We start from the raw sequence: 20,955 nt of genomic DNA on the forward strand, positions 1-20,955 counted from the left end.
ACCACATTGCTGATGCCATCCCCGTTTCTTGTGGCGTTTGCCAAATCTCCTGCCCTCGGCCTTAACGCATTAGGTATCCCTTATACAAACTTTGCAAGATGACTTGCAAGTTCTCCTGCCAATCTCAGGAAATTATGCCAAGGACATTGAAATGATCAACCAGACCTACCGTGTCATTCAGAGCTGGATGGCTACCCACAACCTCTGTCTTAATGATGAGAAGACTGAGAATCTCATTGTGCGCTCTCCTCACCGACTAAGAACCATGGGCCCATCATACTCCTCCTTTTCCAATGACGGAACCACCATCCAGGTTTCCAAGCATGTGAAGACACTGGGTGTTTTTCTTGATGCTAAGCGCAACATGTCCCACCACATCAATGTGTTGGCATACCCAACAGCCTACACTGCCAAGCTTATCTCTTTGAGCAGGAAATATATTTCTCCCCCAAACTGGAGCCCCTCGACTGCTGGAGCAGTCCCCTTACCACCAGGAGGACCTGGGCATCACCCGGATGCAATGTAGGGCCACGGGCACTAAACCCAATAATCTGGAGCCAATCCTGCACCAATAGTGCACTTTGACACGGTTCCACGCCACACGCCTGTTTTTTCTGACGTCTGCAACCGGATCTCCGGCACGGCATCGGAGTGCAGTTCTGGCTTGATTCTGCTGTTTTATTTGCATCTCATCCCGAGCCACCATTGTTCGCCACGAGGCCCCTGCCATTTCAAGATGGCCGCATGATCTTCGTCCCTGTTTTCGAGTTAGCCTTGTACTTGGCTAAGAACAGCCCCCTCGCCTGATTGGTCACTTTCTGCCTTAATCTGCCAATCCGGCACCGGCAGGCGACAAGCCGGCCCACCCCTAAGACACACACCATAAGGCTCCCTGTCCTGAGCCTGTCACGAGCCGGACAGAGCCCAGGGCAATATTCCATGTCGGACCGCTTCCAGGATCCATTCTCCAGCCCTCGCTTCGAGAGTATGACTTGGTAAGTCACTTTGCGCTTGAAACCATCACTTCCACTGACTACATACTATGAGCGACCCATTTTGTATCACCTCTGGCTGCACGTACAATCTCTAGTACATGCACCTACTTGTAACGGGTGATCGCCAGCTATCTTTACTTCCTGGTTGGCCCTGACCGTGCCTCGCTACACCCATCGAGCCATTGACACTCTTGTGCGCATGCCGATCCCTGACATATAATCCCGGCACTGAGCTTCATCCTCCCCGCTTCTTCACACTGTGTTCCTTGTTATCCGATGGTAGCCGTTTGCTTGTTCCCTCTCTTAGCGTTTAGCCTGTTATCTAGCCTTAGGCTGATACCCGTGTTCAGACTATGCAGACCTGGTGTGAATCTAGGATGCCTTGCCTTTGCTGCTCACTGTGTTACATCTACCATTGCATTTACCTGGCTGCACTCTGCATGGCCCAGCCTCTTGTTCTAACAATCTGACCTCAGCCTGGTACATTCTGCACTGCATTCCCTGATGCGCTTGATATTTGAATCTAGCTACACTATATATTGCACTGCATTCCCTGATGTGCTTGATATTTGAATCTAGCTACACTATATATTGCACTGCATTCCCCGATGTGCTTGATATTTGAATCTAGCTACACTATATATTGCACTGCATTCCCTGATGTGCTTGATATTTTAATCTAGCTAAACTATATATTGTACTGCATTCCCCGATGTGCTTGATATTTGAATCTAGCTGTGCCGTATTTTGCACTGCGCCGTATTTTGCACTGCATTCCCTATGTGCTTGATATGTGAATTTAGCTGCGCTGTATTCTTAACTTGATAGGGCAACATATGCTGACATTTCATTGTGCCGCCCAGGTCACTATATGACTGATGTTATTTAGTCAAATTTAGGCACTTGTATTCATTGTACCGCTCCGGTCACTGATACCACAGTCCTATCCAATGAGACCTAATCTTGACCCCATGTGAACAATTTCCTAGGTATTTTACCCATGTGCCTAGTACTACCATCATGCACGTCAGCGTGCTCCTTCTACTATACTACATTCTAGCCCTACCGGCTGCCCCAGTCACTCAGTTACCTACTGCAACAACCTTCCCCCTTTGGGCTAAACCTGTTCAGCTACCTAATAGTCTGGCCTGCCCGCACCTACACCACCAGGCATTGCCCACTATGACTATGACTCATATAATGAGCCCTGCAGCAACCACCGTAGGTTTACACTACCCAAGTAACTATTTTAACCAATACCTCAATGACCCAGCTTTGTGGCTGGAACACTTCGCCAAGAAACCCACACCTAACCAACTGTGCCCCCTCTTTCTCAGAAACAAGAGATTAGGCACTAGATTCCACACACGACACTCCGGCAACAACGCTACCAAACAAACCTCACATACACCACCTGGCTCACCCTCACCCCCCCGCTACATGCAAATCCACTACCCCAGGGGTTAAACTGCCTGTGTTTAAGGGCACCCTTATCAATGCTAGATCTCTCCCAGCTCACGCTTTAGACATTGCTGACCTCATCACCACATCTGACCTTGACTTCATCACTATATCTGAAACTTGGCTACATGCCGCATCTGGCCCCTTACTATCCTTGGCCTTACCACCTGACTACTGCATCACGCGATGTGACCGTACCACTGCCCAATCCAGAGGCGGTGGTGTGGCCTTTATCCATAAAAACTCTCTTGATCTAAGAGTGGTATCTGACATCATACTTGAATCAGCTGAGTCGTTGTCAGTCAAACTATCACTCACGCCTAACCAAACGGCCACCCTCCACCTCACCTATAGGCCCCCAGGTCCAGCACCGACCTTTGTCGGCGAAATATCCACCCTCCTCCTTCACAAAACTAAAACTAATTCACAAACAATCATCCTAGGTGACCTTAACTTAGGTCTTGGTGACCCAAAAGATCCCGTGGCACTAGATCTGGAAAATGTTCTAACTGACCTCGGCCTGACCGTGTACATCCAAGAACCCACCCATATCAAAGGCAGGACCCTTGACTGGTTAGCCGGCTCTTACTGCAATATCAAGGTACTTGACAATACCCCTTGCTTATGGTCCGGCCATCACATCATAACTTTCAATATTGAAGCAACTCCGCGAGCCTTGACTCCGATAGCCCCAGCACTCCCTACTAGGAGTAAAAAGGACATAACTAAGGAGAAACTCCTCCCACTGTTACTCCCACCCCTCAATGCGGCCACCAATACCTGCTCTGATCCCACCTCACTAGCAGACATTTACAACCAAACTATGCTTACGGCTATAGACTCTATAACTCCCATCAAACTGAGGAAAGCCAAACCACGAGCACATCTTAATTCATGGTTTACCCCACAGTTAAGAATACTCTGCAAAGTTAAACGCTCTACTGAAAATCGTTGGAAAAGCCACCCTTCTGACGAGCATAAAGACGGCTTCCTTCTTGCCTCACTCAGCTACAAAGCTATTATCACTACAAAAAAAGAGTCTCTTAATAACCGTATTCTGCAAGCTGATTCGAATACAAAGGAACTCTTCAGAATCTTAAAAGAGCTAGAAAGTCCAACACCCCCCCCAGACACCTGCACGAAAGACAGTAAAAGGTGCGCCAACATTCAAGCAGCCTTACTCAATAAAATCTCCACACTACAATCTAAAATCAAAAATAAGCAGGATAGTCTGAAGCTCGAAAACCGCTCACTGTCATCTGATAGGGCCCCCCCTCTAGCCACTGCCAACTCCAAACCATTTGCTAACACCAAACCATTTGCCTTCTCACCGCTCACCATTACTGAGGTAGAGAATATCATCCTGAGAATGAAACCATCCAACTGCCAAGGTGACCCTTGCCTAGCTCCTATCATTAAGGACTCTGCACATGATTTGGCCCCATTCATCAAAGCCTTCATCAACTCCTCCTTTAAAACAGGTATTGTCCCGGATAACCTTAAGGACGCTTGGGTGATCCCACTGCTCAAAAAACCATCCCTAGACCCAAGCATACCTGCTAACTTCCGACCTATTACCACGGTACCGTTTTTGCTTAAGATTCTAGACTGCACAGCATACCTTCAGATCCAAGATTACTTGGAATCTAACAATCTGCTAGATCTACGACAATCTGGATTTCGTCCTAGACTCGGGACGGAAACTGCCTTAATAGACTTAAAAACCCAAATTGAGGTATTGAAGGATAAGGGTAAACTAGCAATGCTACTACTCCTCGACCTCTCTGCCGCGTTTGATCTGGTCAACCACCAGATCCTATGCAGGCACCTGCACTCTGCTGCCAACTTCTCGTCCTCTGCTGCGGCCTGGATCAAATTCTTTTTGAGCAATAGATCCATGAGGGTCTTTGCCCCATCCGCAGCCGCGGACCCCTCCCCAATTCACTGCGGAGTACCTCAGGGCTCTTGCGTGTCACCCACACTCTATAATATTTTCACTAAACCACTCTGGGATGTGCTTGACTATCTGGGTGTCTCTTACACTAACTATGCGGACGACACCCAGATACTCATTCCCATCACAGGTGATTATCTAGCTGTCACCAAGGCCCTTAACGACGTCTACCTGGTCATCCAAGCCTGGATGGCCCAACACCAGTTATGTCTAAATGACGACAAGACGGAGCTCCTTATCCTGGGCACTTCACAACGCCTGAGTAAACTAGAGCCATCCTATCAGTCATTCATCATAGACGGTAATACTACACGGGTCTCGAAAGACACCAAAATGTTAGGTTTTTACCTTGACGCCACCCTATCCTTATCTCGACAAATAAATGCAGTCAGATCAGCCTCTGCATACACTTGCAAACATATTGCAGCTTGCAGACCATTTCTTACCACCCCTAACAGTGTCACACTAGCCAGAACTCTCATTATGGCCAAAATTGACTATTGTAGTGCTCTTTACTTAGGTACCAGCCAAGAGAACCTGAACAAACTTCAAACAACCCAGAACAATGCAACTCGAGCTGCCATAAACATTCCCTGCAACCACCACATCTCAGAATCCAGAACTAACCTAAAGTGGCTACCTGTCAAGCAGAGAATTTCTCTAAAAACACTTGCTCTCACACACAAATGTTTGGCTAACAAAGCCCCTCTCTACATTTGTAGTCGGCTGTCTCACCACTCGACCTCCCAACCTCTAAGAACGGCACAGACCCACTGTCTAGCGATCCCGAGTTTCAAACTGCTAAAAGCGGGAGGCACTAGCTTCCCTGTGCTAGCTTCTAAGCTATGGAACTCCCTCCCCGTTACAATTCGAGCCGAAGACTCATTCAATACCTTCAAGCCCAAAACCAAATCCTGGCTATTCGACCAGCACTAAGACATGCTCTGCGCCCATGTGTTACATACGCTAGCCTGCTGACCTCAGTTACCATTTTCTGTACACCATATGGGTATATCCACTGCTAAGCCTAGCGGCACTGTAATCTTTGTAACATATGTAGATAGAAACACTGCTTAGTATTCTGTTAAAATTATTTTTATGTCTGAATATATGCATTATTGTAACTCTGTACAAATTGCGCCCTGATGCCTCCGGGCCTGATGGTTTGCGCGTTATAAATAAAACAAATACAAATACAAAAAAGTGCCGTTACTGACAGTAAGCTTGATTATTACAATGTGCTATTTTCTGGCAACTCCTCCGAGACCCTGGCAAAACTCCAACTCTTAAAAAATAGTGCCTTAAGGGCAGACCTTGACTTAAAACTCTCCGACCACATATCAGCAGCGAGAAGGGAGGTGCACTTGCTACCTATAAAAGCATGAATTGAATTTAAAATGCTCGCCATTGCCTACCCATGTCTACACCATAAAACCCTCTCCTACCTCACCCCCCACATTGCTGCTAAAACAGGGACTCAATGTATCTGCTCTTCATCCAGCTGCACACTGGTCACTCCTGGATTCAGTCGGATGTGAGCGCGAGGCTCCATCTTTTGTGTGACTGCTCCTACCCTCTGGAACACTCTTCCCTACCACCTCAGAAATGAAACTTCTTTCCTTGTGTTCAAAAATATGTATAACTGATATATGACTATGCACACTTTTTTTTACTATTTCCTTTTTTACATTATACCTCCATGTCTGGGCGCTATAGAAATGAAATAAATAAAATCAATAAATAAAATCATGGTCTGATGGCCTTTTCAATTCATTTTCTTGTCAAATGGTATTTGCAGATATTTGATTTGTCGGACAGCTTCAATTGTTTTAGTGTCCAAATTGCATTTCCTCTGACCCATAATCAGGTGGAATGAAAAACCAATTGCTAATATTATGTTGTTGTTGTCTGTTTTTTCAGTTACAAAGCTACTCATAAAAAGGCCCAATGTGCTTTAGTGAATGACAACTTGATCCTTGTGGCTACTTCTCAGAGCTTGGTTTTTTATGCACATTCTACTTGCTTATATAATGATCAAGGAGACTTATTTCTGGTAAACCTTCTAAAGTGAACTGAGCACCATGGCAAGATATATTAATTGGCCTTGCATGAAGACAGTTCATTGCCCTGGATTTACTTATCCAGAACAGGGCAAACAGGACTGTGTGCACTGAGGTGCTCAAGGCGTGGGATGTGTTGTATGACTCATTGCCCATACCAGACAATTCCACAGACAGAGGCTTGCAAGGGACAGCAGAACTCAGTTCCTGTGTTCCCACACATAGTGAGATATTTGCTCCTTGAAGGGCTCAATGTTAATATTCAGGGCAGCCTGTGAAGCCCCATCTGGAGGTGTATGTAGCAGCTGAAAGCAGGCAGAAGCAGTTGGCTAATTCACATTTTCCAATATGAACCAAGTGCTCAGGAAAGTCCGTACCAATAGAGGGCCTTGCTACTTGCATGATCACTCCCAGACTCCTGCCATATCTCCTAACAACTCGTTCAGGTGCAGAGTGTTGTCATGCCAAATGTCTGTCGCCTTACTCTTAATTGGAAGGAAGGATAGCTCAGGGGCAACGCGTTTGTCTTGTCAGGAAGACAACGCAGTGCAACACGCATTAATATATTGGTTATTTATAAGGCTAACTATACATCAAAAATTGTCATTTCAAGGTGCATCAAGACAAGGGGGTAGGGGAACAGAAAGGACAAAGTGTAAAACAAAAACGTTCTTAAAAGGTCTTGAAACATTAAGAACTCACAAGTGCTATATAAAAAGAGGTAGGGGAGCAGGGGGAGGAGACGAAGAAGACAATCTGATTAGGCCGTGAGGAGATTTGGATTGTGCAAGTGGCAACATAAGACACAATTTATTAGAGTACAGAGTAGAGAGTTACAAAAGTATCAGGAGCAGATACGTAGGAAGTGAAAGAACATAGCAATACCGCATCACAGAGCAGCATAAAAACGTGGCAACATTTAAGGTTAGAGGCAAAGGCAGCACGGATGAAAAGAAATGTCAAAGTCAATGCAGGTGCATAGGAGCCGGCCACAGAGGCAACGATAGAGCGAGGATGGTGGACAATAGCCCAAACAGGAGAAATCTAGCGCAGATCGACAGCAGTAGGGAGTCCAAGAGGAAAGTAGCGGTAGCGGCAGGGAACATATTACAAGAGCTAAAGAAGGCCGTGCCGGAGGGCTCAAGTTGCCATGCATAGGACTGGAGCGACAGGATCATAGGAAGGAGCATACCAGGAGAGACAGCCAGAATGAGAACACACCTGAGCGAGGAACAGCAGCATACCAGAAGTTGGTGTAAGCAAGAGCATGAGCACAACAGGGTCCGGAAGCCGCAAAACAGAGTGAGGAAAAACAGGTGTACAGCCAGCCTGGAGTTAGAGCCGTGGTGTAATGGAGTGAAGATCAAAGGCCAGCAGGTGGGAAGGCAATGTCAAAAGGGCGAGGTGAATAAAGAGGGCAGCAGGGTATGTGCCTGGTTGAAGGTGACGGGCACTTACCGCAGTAGCCGAAGGGTGGCATGCTGTAACATAGGTTGGCGACACTCAAACCTACAAGGGGGAAAGAGGCAGGGGTTGCGGCAGCCAGGGTGTGACAGACCCATCAGCCAGACCCACGCAGATAGCCCAACATTGACTTTGGGAACCCGTTGTCATATTTATCATTTATAAAAGAACAAATATAATTATAATGAATGCACGTCAGAGATAAAGTTGTGATGTGGCCAATACCATTAGCCATGGCAATTGTAACTTATATTATCCTTTTAATGCATTGTCAGGCACAATTTAGGACTTTGCCTACGCAGAGCCTGCACTTAGTAGGTAGTGCAACATTGGCTTTGCGCACCCGTAGTCATATTGATCATTTCCCCCCATGTGTTGTCATTTAAAGATGTTACACTTCAATTGTGCTGTAGTGTTTTGGAAAGCCCTAGTTAGGGCTAGGGTTTGCTTGCCCTGCAGCTAAAAGGTTCTACAGTTGTATCATATTGAGTTGCAGGATGGTGCTAGTATGTGTCATGAGTAGGGAGGCTACATGGCAATGAGCATTTTGCAAATCTGTATTTCTTTCTATGCCCCCTTTCACTTGTGCTAACAACATTCTCAAGCCTTCATACATTTGGCAGTTAAGGCAACTGAAGCAAAGGCAGAACATGTGCATTTTCCAGGATAACAGTTTGGCCATGTGGGGGTTGGGGGGTATTTAAGTTCTACAGCTTGCAACCTAGAACCTATGCCGTACCTATGCCCAGTGGTGTTTATAACGTGGCAAATTAATATATGGAGTATTGCTTCTAACATAATGGGCCTCATTTCGACCCAGGCCGTAAGGCGTTAACGGCGCCGTAAAAGGTGGCGGCGCCGTTAACCCCTTACCGCCTAATTACGAGGTCCCTTTTGCGGGTCCCTACCTTAACGGCTGGTTTTTACCAGCCGTTAAGTATTGGACCCGCAAAGGGACCTTGGAGGTATTTACGGTACCGCAAATTGTAGGACCGTAACTACCGCCTTCCTCATTTCCATTGAGGCCTATGGGGGCAAAAATGGGAATGGGGAAGGGCCAATGGTGAATGGGGAATTACCGTCCTGCCAATCTTGAAATGGGGCGGTAATTCACCATTCACCATGGCGGAATCGGTAAAATACCGGCAGCAACCATGGCGCTACTAGCGCCATGGTTACTGCGTGGGTCGTAATGACCCCCAATATATCATTCATAAAGAGTCCTCCATATGCTCAGTGCTGTTAAGTTTACTAAAACAAGCTGTCTCGGGATAATCCATCTCACAGGTTAAGGGGGGAAACAATTACTTTAAAGGAATAATGTTATCCATCTGCTGCATTTTTTTTCCGACTTTTTTTAATAGACGCTTATTAAATTGCAATTTGTAATTACACTTCATTTGCCAATGTTTTTAACATTGTCAAGTACCTCGATGGTCGTGAGGGATAATTTTACATTATATAACTTTTTTACAAAATAAATACGTTATCAGGGTCCCCGAGTGAAAAAAAAAATCCCTGAAGTTCCACAGTCAGTTTAATTTAAAGCATTTAAAGCAAACATGAATTTGCTTGCAGCATACTTAATTGGCCCATAGAGAAAATAAAACCTTTGTGGGTGGTAACAGAGAATCACCCGCATTGTAGAATGGGTACCCTCTGCTTACATACATTCTATATTATAGCACAGAGGCTTATGCACCATAATTTCTCATTATTATTCAAATAGCCGTAAGCATAATAAATAAAAAATACAGCTCCCACAATTCCGCCCTTGCCACCCTGGAACCCTGACCAATCCCAGTTCAATAAGTCCTTTCTCTATGTTATTGGAGCCCAAACATCCTCTTTTCTTTCTGCTTCAGCATCTGAAAGTAAAATATCAAGGACGTTCCTGTCAATTAATATTCATCCCTTTTATTGTGATTTGGCGGGTGTGTTTAGTCCGCTGAACTGTTTGGACCGCAGAGCTGGCTGCAGGCATGATATCACCACAGATGCCAACTTCTCAAATGTATTGCTAGGACCCAGGCAGTGACGTGACATCACCAAAATGGGTAGGCTATGGAAGTGATGTCATGTGGCCAATGACTTCGATTACTTAATAGGAAGGGATATCACGGAATACATTTACATCCGTTAGGGAAAGATAAGCCTCAGTAAGCCAAATGAAAGGTACATATACATGCAAATTGGGATCAAAAAAGACACAATATCATCAGTCATTAATTTGCAAACTTTCAAAATCTCGAGATTGCTTCCTCTGGCATAGGCAGAACTAATCTCTTGGAATAGCAGGACAATTTAAGAATAATATGTTTATTTTCTTTAGGCACTGCTTCCTGTAAGGTAGCATGTTACTATGAATAATATATATATATATATATATATATATATATATATATATATATATATATATATATATATATATATATATTTATATATATTCAGTAAAAAAAACTTTGTTAAAGGGACGTTATAGTTAACTTGCGCTACTAAAAACCTATGAAATTCAGTTAAAAACTTTGTTAAAGGGACGTTATGGTTCCAAGTAAAACCGAAAAACCCCTGAAATTCGCCAGTTATGGTAAGCTAAGCAACCATAACTCGCGCCTCCACGGTGCACTGCTAAGACTAACACCCAGGACATCAAAGATGACATCACAAATGTGTCCACGAACAATTTAAAACTCTCTTTTCAGGCAATCCACAATATATTTGAATAGAAATAACCATAGCACAAGTCCCAGACAGTAATCCTGAGTTTCTACATATTTTTTGGGACTTTTTGAACCTTTTTTTGGTGTTCGATCTGTCCTCGGAATGCACGGGTGTCCGCAAACCACGCACAAGCACCCCTATAAAAGGCCACACCCCAGAGCGCATCCTCATTGTGTTTCTGGCTATCTTACAGAACACAGTGCCTTTCTGCTGCCAATTTTCCAGATTTATTTCTGAAACCTGATGGCATCCATGTCTGCACTACTGCCACCTGGTGCTACATCTGCCTCAGCACCACCCCCACCCCCTCCACCACCACCACCTCCCCAAGGACCTGAAGAGGGGAACAGGAGTGAGGATGAAGAGGATGACGAGAATGAGGTAGTGGAAGTCCCTACTACCAGCACTCGCTGTGAGTCTTGGGTGTGGCGGTTATTTAGCATTCATGGTAACGTTCCCAATGCGCGTCCGAACCAAGTCACCTGCAACCAGTGCAAAATGGTACTGAGTCGCAGGAGGCCTGGTTCATACAGCTTTGGTACGACTACTATGAAGCGACACCTAAAATCGTTCCACGCAGGGGCCGTTCACAAGGTTGTACTTTGGGAGGAGCGTAGTAGGTTGACTTCCTCTACTACATCCTCTGTTTCCGATCCTGTCACCACAAGGAACACTCCTGTGGGACAGAGTATTCCTCCAGCTGCCTCAGAGGCCATTCACAATGCTGATGACCCTTACCTTTCGAGGGTTACAGTTGTGTGTATGTACTGTGATGCAGTACTCTGCAGGGGGGAGAGACCTCGAAGTGCTTTTGAGACTCTGGTCTCAGAGCACGAGAAGACCTGATCACTACCTAAGTAAGGCCCACTCTACATCTTCCTCTCTCCACCCGCCCTTTGTTATCCCCGTGGTTGGTGTCCCCCCTTACCCTCCTTTTCCCTCTTCTCCTAGTGTGTCGTGTGTAAAAAAAACCCAAAAAAAAATAACAAACAAAAATAAAAAAAGGCTCTTTTCAGAGCCGCCTTTCACAGTTTAAAAATAGAAGTGAAAATAAATGAAGCAGGGCCTTGTGTATTTTTTAGAAGTCCGCGGACAGTCCACGAATATCTAAAATTTTGGGGTGCTCATAACCATTGTATTTTGCCTAGGAGGAAGTGGTGGCTCTGAAAAGAGCCTTTTGGTGGTGTTTGTTTGTGTTTGAAAAACTTGAAATGCTCAACACCTACTACAAAATGGATGCTGTAATTCCAAAAAAGGTTGCAATGCATTTTGTACATTTCTCAGAAAAATCTGATTGCCAGCATAAGTAAGATGGACTCCATCTCTACGAAAAATGTATGTGCTACGAAACATAATATTTTCATTGTGAAAAGAGGACATGCCAACATCTCTTAGAAAAGCACAAACAGCCTTATTGACATTGCGCCTTGCTTTCTCCATTTGTGGACCAAATGAAGAAGAACGTAGCCACATTTGTCTCTGCGCAATCCGTGAAAAAATTACTTGAGAATTTGGAAACATGTCCATGACCTTCCCAAGTCCTTCTTTCATTGCAAATTGCAAAGAAATTCCAGACACATGTCCTAACCTGTTCCCTCCACAATGAATTACAATTATGTCTGGATGATGCTCTGTCTCCAAAGTAGCACAGAGAGGTAGCAAGTCCAACCACTTCATTCCACGTACTCCATGCCAGTGCACTTCCACATGGTGGAATCCAAGATCTACAGCTACTCCACAGCTTTCTGCATGCACCTTCAACTAAGGTATCCACGAGTCTCCCAAAATCCAAACAATCTGTTTTCTGAAACACACAGCAATAGCTATCTGTTCTTCTCTCAGGAAAAAGAGTATCAGACAAACTCTCTCCTGCACAACACACCCACTAAACTTTACTGACCAATCCCTTGCTCTCCTCATTCTCATTTGCATGCCTCCCCACCCCAAAATCCCCGGATGTAACACGCGATGTCCGCAGACTACCACCATGTCCGTGGACATATCGTAACATGGAGGGTCCTTCTACCATTTCCATTTCACTTTCTGTGTCATTCCCTCGTTGGATATAGCTAAGCAGTCACACGACCATCCACCAATCACATCCAAGATCTCTACATCTAACTGCATCATCATAGATCAGCACTTCAAATGTACTCTTAATCACTCTGAGTACAAGTGCCAAATCATTGGAAAGCATCTTCTACAAGAAATACTGTACAAGTCTCCAAGATTTCTACTTGCAGCTGCATGCATATCCATATGCATGAACACAAACTACAGGTATGCATATTTTCTGTATAGTTCATGCACAATTCTTATACATTCATATAAACAGATTAAGTGACTTTTAGCTTGTATAACCTATAAAATGAACTTAGTGTCATTTTTACTATCTCCTATAATCAACTGTCACTTCCAAACCTATCTGCTATTTAATTTCATTTTACACACACATTTGCAAAGCATGTTGAACTAACATATTTAACGTAAAATATAAAGAGATCACATAGTCAAACAAAATTGCATGCACACACTATGTTCAAATACAAAACAACAATACATAAAAATGAATGTCTAAATTAACATCAGTGCTATATACAAACAAGATTACTAATTTGTTTCCTTTACAATTGCAGTGAAGACCACTCCCCTGAAAAGCAGCAGCAGAATTTGAAGTACAAACAATAACTAAGAAGAAACCTGCTCATTCCACACAGAAAAGTAAGTTAAATACCACCATAATATTTGTACTATTATTCAAACATACTGTAAGGTTAATTCATGCTATTTCTACACCTAAAAACAGACATTGTGCACCATTCTGTCCACAAATCACCATTTGTTAAACAGAATTTTACAGGCAGAATGGCGCACAAATTCCCATTTTTCGGCGCACAAATGACACAACAGAATTTTGATATTATAGAACAAACAACTGCTTTAATTGTATACCATTAGATTTAGTATTTGTACTTCTCCACACCACCAGCTTACTTTCCACTGTCTTCTGAACCCCAGTTTAGTAGCACATAAATTCAAGAATACCCATCCCAACTAGTTGTATCTGCCCAATGCACAATCACACACCATCACATACATCCTTATCATCATACTCAGACACTCATGCACACAGCACACATACATTGCAGAACACCGCAACCCATACCGTCTTTATTTTTTTTCAACAGGACCTAAAGAATGCTGCCAAAAATCAAGTCCGTAGAAAGCAACACAGAAGTAGAGCAAATGAAAATAGAAGTGTCCAAAATAAGCATCCATCTCTGGCAGAATTTGTAAAAAAAGTTCAAACAAAACAGCTAATACAGTCATTTAGCAACACAAAACAAGCTTCAAGTACAGAAACTTTGCCTCCTCTATCAAAATGTATAACGAAACAGAAAACAATTAACAAGAATTCAGCTACCACTACTGATAAAACTGATCCTATAAATCTTGATGTAGTGCCAAGTAAGCATACCAAAAAAAGTATTTTAGCAAACATTTTCCACCACAGAGTCCTTCAAATCTTATAAAAATAGGAGAGAAATCATGCACAATGCTTAAAACCTACCGTAGGAAGTTAATTTTAGAAGCTTTGATAGACAGTGCAATCCTTCTCAAAAGAAAGTTATTTATTGTAGTGTTAAATATAATGAAACCACTAACAAAACTAATGACTAAATTACAAAAAAGACTTCTCAATAAACGAAATGTCAACAGAAATAACTTCTTAAATATCTGTGGAGGTGAGTGGAGTCACACTACAAGCAGAGAGCCATATTTTAATGAATGAGGTTATGAAAAAGTTAATAATACCACAAGAAATACTGCTTACAAAAATCCCCCCCCCAGAAAACTTAAAATTACCTCTCCATTCAACTGAATCAGAACGTCTAGTATACAAATCGCCATGCACGTCAATGTGTAACATTCCCAAAAAATATTTCAAGTCTTTAAGTCAAGTCCTCAATCAGTATGTGAAAGGCAAAGACAAAATCAAAATTAAACTACTGCAAAATATGGATACCTGTCCAGTGTGCAAGTACACAGGACTACGAGGACATTCATTTGCCTGCATTTCAGGACCTACTTGCAAAACCACCTTCCATCATAACAAAATGATATCAACACATCATTCAACTATAAGAAATATACAGGCCGATTCATGGAATAATTAGCGCGGCGCAAGTGGGCAAAAACATGCGAATCACAGTGGAATAGCGAAAATCGCAGTGCAAGTGCGAAAATCGCACGAAAAGCAGCGCACGTCGATTCATGGAAGGCCGTGCGCGGGAAAACCAGCGGATGTGCGATAAAAAAGTGCGCGGCGCACGTTGGCGCACGTTGGCGCACAGGCCATCTAACAGCGTGCGCCCGGTCACAGCGAAAATCGCACAGGCCACAGCGAAATTCGCACATAGTGCGGCGCACGCAACAAAAGTAGGCGGAACACGGGCGTAACACTCGGAATGGGGAACAACTTGCCAAAACGTGGGAGTCACGGGGGAAGTACAGGGCACAAGTGCGCGGAACGCCCACACGCTCGCCTACAACACGTATTCATGGAATAGAATAGGGGAAAAAAGCGCACGCTCAAACCAGCGCACAGGCACAAACACGACCGCCACAAGAAAGGAGGCGGTAGCGTCTCTGCGGCTGTAAGAAATGTGCGCCAATAGGTGCGCCAACAAATAGCACCTATATACTGCCATGATGAATGTCCCATACTGTGGCCCTCCAGGAAAAATGACGTGCAAAGGGGTACCCACAAACACGGACACCCGCTGACAAAAAATACGTGTGCATGTATACCGGGGTGCGCGGGAAGTGTCACACGCGATTTGCAGGGTACGTGCATCACAGGGGTTCGCGTGAAGTTATTCACGCGATCGGGCCTGGGGGAGCGGGCTACCTGTATTTCAGGGGTTCGCGTGAAGTTCCTCACGCGATCGGGCCTGGGGGAGCGGGCTACCTGTATTACAGGGGTTCGCGTGAAGTTCCTCACGCGATCGGGCCTGGGGGAGCGGGCTACGTGTATTACAGGGGTTCGCGTGAAGTTCCTCACGCGATCGGGCCTGGGGGAGCGGGCTACGTGTATTACAGGGGTTCGCGTGAAGTTCCTCACGCGATCGGGCCTGGGGGAGCGGGCTACGTGTATTACAGGGGTTCGCGTGAAGTTCCTCACGCGATCGGGCCTGGGGGAGCGGGCTACGTGTATTACAGGGGTTCGCGTGAAGTTCCTCACGCGATCGGGCCTGGGGGAGCGGGCTACGTGTATTACAGGGGTTCGCGTGAAGTTCCTCACGCGATCGGGCCTGGGGGAGCGGGCTACGTGTATTACAGGGGTTCGCGTGAAGTTCCTCACGCGATCGGGCCTGGGGGAGCGGGCTACGTGTATTTCAGGGGTTCGCGTGAAGTTCCTCACGCGATCGGGCCTGGGGGAGCGGGCTACGTGTATTACAGGGGTTCGCGTGAAGTTCCTCACGCGATCGGGCCTGGGGGAGCGGGCTACGTGTATTACAGGGGTTCGCGTGAAGTTCCTCACGCGATCGGGCCTGGGGGAGCGTGCTACGTGTATTTCAGGGGTTCGCGTGAAGTTCCACACGCGAATAGCCTGGGCGCGTGTATTTCAGGGGTGCGCGGGGAGTTCCGCACGCGAATAGCCTGGGTGTGTGTATTTCAGGGGTGCGCGGGAAGTTCCACACGCGAATAGCCTGGGCGCGTGTATTTCAGGGGTGCGCGGGAAGTTCCACACGCGAACAGCCTGGGCGCGTGTATTTCAGGGGTGCGCGGGAAGTTCCACACGCGAATAGCCTGGGCGCGTGTATTTCAGGGGTGCGCGGGAAGTTTTACACGCGAATAGCCTGGGCGCGTGTATTTCAGGGGTGCGCGGGAAGTTTTACACGCGATTTCTGCACGGTACTTGTATTTCAGGGGTGCCGGGGAGTCCCACATGTGATTTGACAGTGTGGGTCCTCCCAGGTGTACCCTGTACACCCTCCACGGCCCCTGCAGGCAGCCCACACCACAGGGGACTACCCTGCATCCCTGGTCATGTCCCGCAGGCAGCCCACCCAACATGGGCATGCCCCCCAGCAAAGGCACATGTCTCCTTGAACTAATGAACACCAACTCATGTCCCCTTGCACCCCCACCCCCCAGCACTGTGGGGCACCTGCCAGCAGGCCCCCACCCATGTCCAACTCATGTCCCCCACCACCCCCACCCCCCAGCACTGTGGGGCACCTGCCAGCAGGCCCCCACCCATGTCCAACTCATGTCTCCCACCACCCCCACCCCCCAGCCACAAGGGTCACCCGCCACCAGGCCCACACCCATGTCCCCTATCACCCCCACCCCCCAGCCACCAGGGGCACCCTCCACCAGGCCCCCACTCATGTCACCCACCACCCCCACCCCCCAGCCACCAGGGTCACCCTCCACCAGGCCCCCACTCATGTCTCCCACCACCCCCACACCCCAGCAGTGCAGGGGCACCCTCCACCAGGCCCCACTCATGTCTACCACCACCCCCACACCCCCAGCCACCAGGGGCACCCTCCACCAGGCCCCCACTCATGTCACCCACCACCCCCACCCCCCAGCCACCAGGGTCACCCTCCACCAGGCCCCCACTCATGTCTCCCACCACCCCCACACCCCAGCAGTGCAGGGGCAGCCTCCACCAGGCCCCCACTCATGTCACCCACCACCCCCACCCCCCAGCGACCAGGGGCACCCTCCACCAGGCCCCCACTCATGTCACCCACCACCCCCACCCCCCAGCCACCAGGGTCACCCTCCACCAGGCCCCCACTCATGTCTCCCACCACCCCCACCCCCCAGCGACCAGGGGCACCCTCCACCAGGCCCCCACTCATGTCACCCACCACCCCCACCCCCCAGCGACCAGGGGCACCCTCCACCAGGCCCCCACTCATGTCTCCCACCACCCCCACACCCCAGCAGTGCAGGGGCACCCTCCACCAGGCCCCCACTCATGTCTCCCACCACCCCCACACCCCAGCAGTGCAGGGGCACCCTCCACCAGGCCCCACTCATGTCTACCACCACCCCCACACCCCCGCCACCAGGGGCACCCTCCACCAGGCCCCCACTCATGTCACCCACCACCCCCACCCCCCAGCCACCAGGGTCACCCTCCACCAGGCCCCCACTCATGTCTCCCACCACCCCCACACCCCAGCAGTGCAGGGGCACCCTCCACCAGGCCCCCACTCATGTCTCCCACTACCCCCACACCCCAGCAGTGCAGGGGCAGCCTCCACCAGGCCCCATGTGTGCCCCAGTGGCGGCCTCCTCCTCCTCTGTGCAAACCACCAACCTGGATGGCTCCTCACCGTCTCCCACCGTAGCAGGCCCCTGTGGGGGCTCACCCACCCCTTCCGCTGCAGCCGTGGGGGCATCCCCGCCGCCTTGCTCCACAGTGCCGTCTCCGCCCTCTTCTTCACTAGCCGCTGCGTAGAGGGAGACAAAGAACACAAGCATCAGGGCACTGTACAATGGTCCCCTAGACAGGAAGCAATAGCAGATGAGCACCACTGTCAAAGTACACTTCCATCATGTCCCTCCACAACACATGGGTCAGTCCAGGCAAAACACACACAGTAACAGGCATGGTGCATGCCATGGACATTTCCATGCATGTCCAATGGACTCTTGAAACATTCAATGATATGTAACTCACATGCATCATGGCTCATGCCTATCACATGCACACACTTCACCTCAGTCACATCCATCTGGCCCCAAACACACCAAACACAGCGGATACAAGGGTAATTTGGCTGCTTCACTGAATCTGTGCATTGTCACACACATGTGTCATGCATCCATGGCATGCACAAGTCACAGACACGCAGGTCAGGCACACAGACATGGCTACCATATATGTACCTGGCATCAGCACCCATCCCTCACCCCCACCCATGTCCAGGTACAGAGACTGGCATGCTCTCATGTTCAAAATCTGCATAGGGCTCCCCATGGGGCATTTGAACACATGCAACAACCATGTCGGTCACACATCACTGGTCGCACATGCATTACCATGATGTCCCTGCACACATACATGCATATATGGCCTATGGCACACATACAGGCAAGTATCATAGAACCAGCACACCGCAACATGCCCTGTCTCACACAGTAATGCTTGGACACTTACCGCTCAACTCCAGACGGGCCTCCCTCTCAAGGATCTGGGCGTGGAACGCTGGGCGTACGCGTTCCAGGACCCTCATCTGGATGGAACTCATGCGGCCCCGGCCCCCCTCCATGAGGCGCCGGGCCTTCACAAGGGTCCTGGACCTCAAGTCCTCCCAGCGCTTCTTGATCTTCAGGACGTCGCGGGTTGCCACCCCCTCCGCGTTGATGGCAACCACACAGTCGGCCCAGATCCTCTGCCGTCCTTCCTTGCTGGCGCGGGACGATCCAAAGAGGGCATCATACTGCCCCAGGACATGCTCCACCAGGACACCAACTTCGGTGTCAGTGAAGCTGGTGCCCCTCTGCCCCTCTGGCCTGGGGTTGCCAATGGTGCCAGATGTGGAAGTGCCCGACATGGCAACCCCAGAGGCAGGTGTGGGTGGGCAACTGGGTCCTGGGGCTGGGCTGTGGAGCGATGTAATCCCAGTCGGGAGTCTTCAGTTCCAGCAGGGGTGGACACAGCAACTGGACCCCTGCAGATGGCTGATGTGCAGGCACCAAATGGCAGGGCACGGTGGCAGCAGGCAGGCAGGCAGGCAGGCAGCAGCAGATGGCACGTGGGAGGCTGCTCGGGGCACTGGGGGGCAGTAACTCGGCCTTCTGGGCAGGAGCGTGGTCTTCCGTGTGTTTTCGCGTGGCCAGCTTGATACGGAGTGATTTGGCACGTGAAAATCCTGCACGTCAGCGTGAAATCCGAGGAAAGGCCCTTAGCGCGTAAGTGCGTCAGCACGCATACGCGATTCTATTGGACCAGAGTCCCTCAGCGCGTAAGCGCGTCTGTGACGTGACCCGCACGGGTGTTCCCCACTCAGCACGTGATGACGGGGCACACGTGGAAATACTGCACGTCAGAGTGTCACCGCGTGTAATTGGACAAAAGTGCGCGTACACGCGATTGGCCTATGTACGTGTATTTAATGGGTGCGCGGGCACTTACACACGCAAGTACGTCAGCGAACCTGTATCCCGTGGTGCGTGTGAATTTCCACACGCTATTGGACTGGGAACTGGATTCCAGGGGTGCGCGGGTCACACGCTGTATCCCGTGGTGCGTGTGAATTTCCACACGCTATTGGATTGGGAACTGGATTCCAGGGGTGCGCGGGTCACACGCTCGCCTAGAACACGCGCAAAGCATAAATTTGCGCACTTTAACAATAACAAGCTCAGACGCCAGGATGAACATACCTTTCCTAGCAGCAGTGGCAGTGGGCTACCAAAGGAGGAGGAGGAGGATAGTCAGGGCCAGAATATTCACATCCAGAACCAGCCTTTTCGGGATGCCTGATGACCAGGTGTATGGGAGGTACAGGTTTCCACCACACATTATACTGGACCTGGTGAATGAGTGGGAGGATGACCTCCATCACCCACCCTGTGCTCCCAAGCACTCAGCCCCCTGGAGAAGGTCCTCAATGTACTGCACTTCTTAGCCACTGGATCATTTCAGCGGACAAGTGCCATAGTGGGTGGGGTGTCACAGGTCACCCAGTCACGCTGCCTACACCAGGTCTTGAACATCATGACTGCACGCCCATCAGTCCGCAGGCACATATACCTGCCCAGAACACCTGCAGAAAGGCATGCTGCCGCCCTGGATTTTTACGGTGTGGCACGATTCCCCAAAGTGCTAGGTGCCATGGACTGAACCCATGTGGAGTGAGTTCCATGTCTACTACTGGAGACCCACCTCCAGTCACTAGAGTTGCGGCATGACTTGAGGCCAGCTTACTCTTTGCCCTGCGCTTTAGGTCATTCCAGCGCTTATAGCAATCATTGGCTGTGCGCCTCACGATTCCAAGGGCACTTACGATGTCCGCAACGGTCTGCCAGTGTGCCTGGCGTTGTGCAGGTGTGGTCTTGGATCCTGCTACAATGACCATCTCGTTGTCATGTCCGGACACATACTCGACAAGTGCATTCAGTTCGTCATCCGTGAAGCTGGGCTTCCTGGATGGGCCGTACTGTGTAGCCGTGTCTGGGGCATCAGCCTGTGCCGGACGAGCACTCTTCCTCTTCCGCTTGGAAGGTGGTGGTGATCCTGAGTGTCCTGCGCCGCTCTGGACACTAG

This window comes from Ambystoma mexicanum, chromosome 2q (genome assembly GCF_040938575.1).
Source record: "Ambystoma mexicanum isolate Mex_15411 chromosome 2q, UKY_AmexF1_1, whole genome shotgun sequence".
NCBI lineage: Eukaryota > Metazoa > Chordata > Amphibia > Caudata > Ambystomatidae > Ambystoma > Ambystoma mexicanum.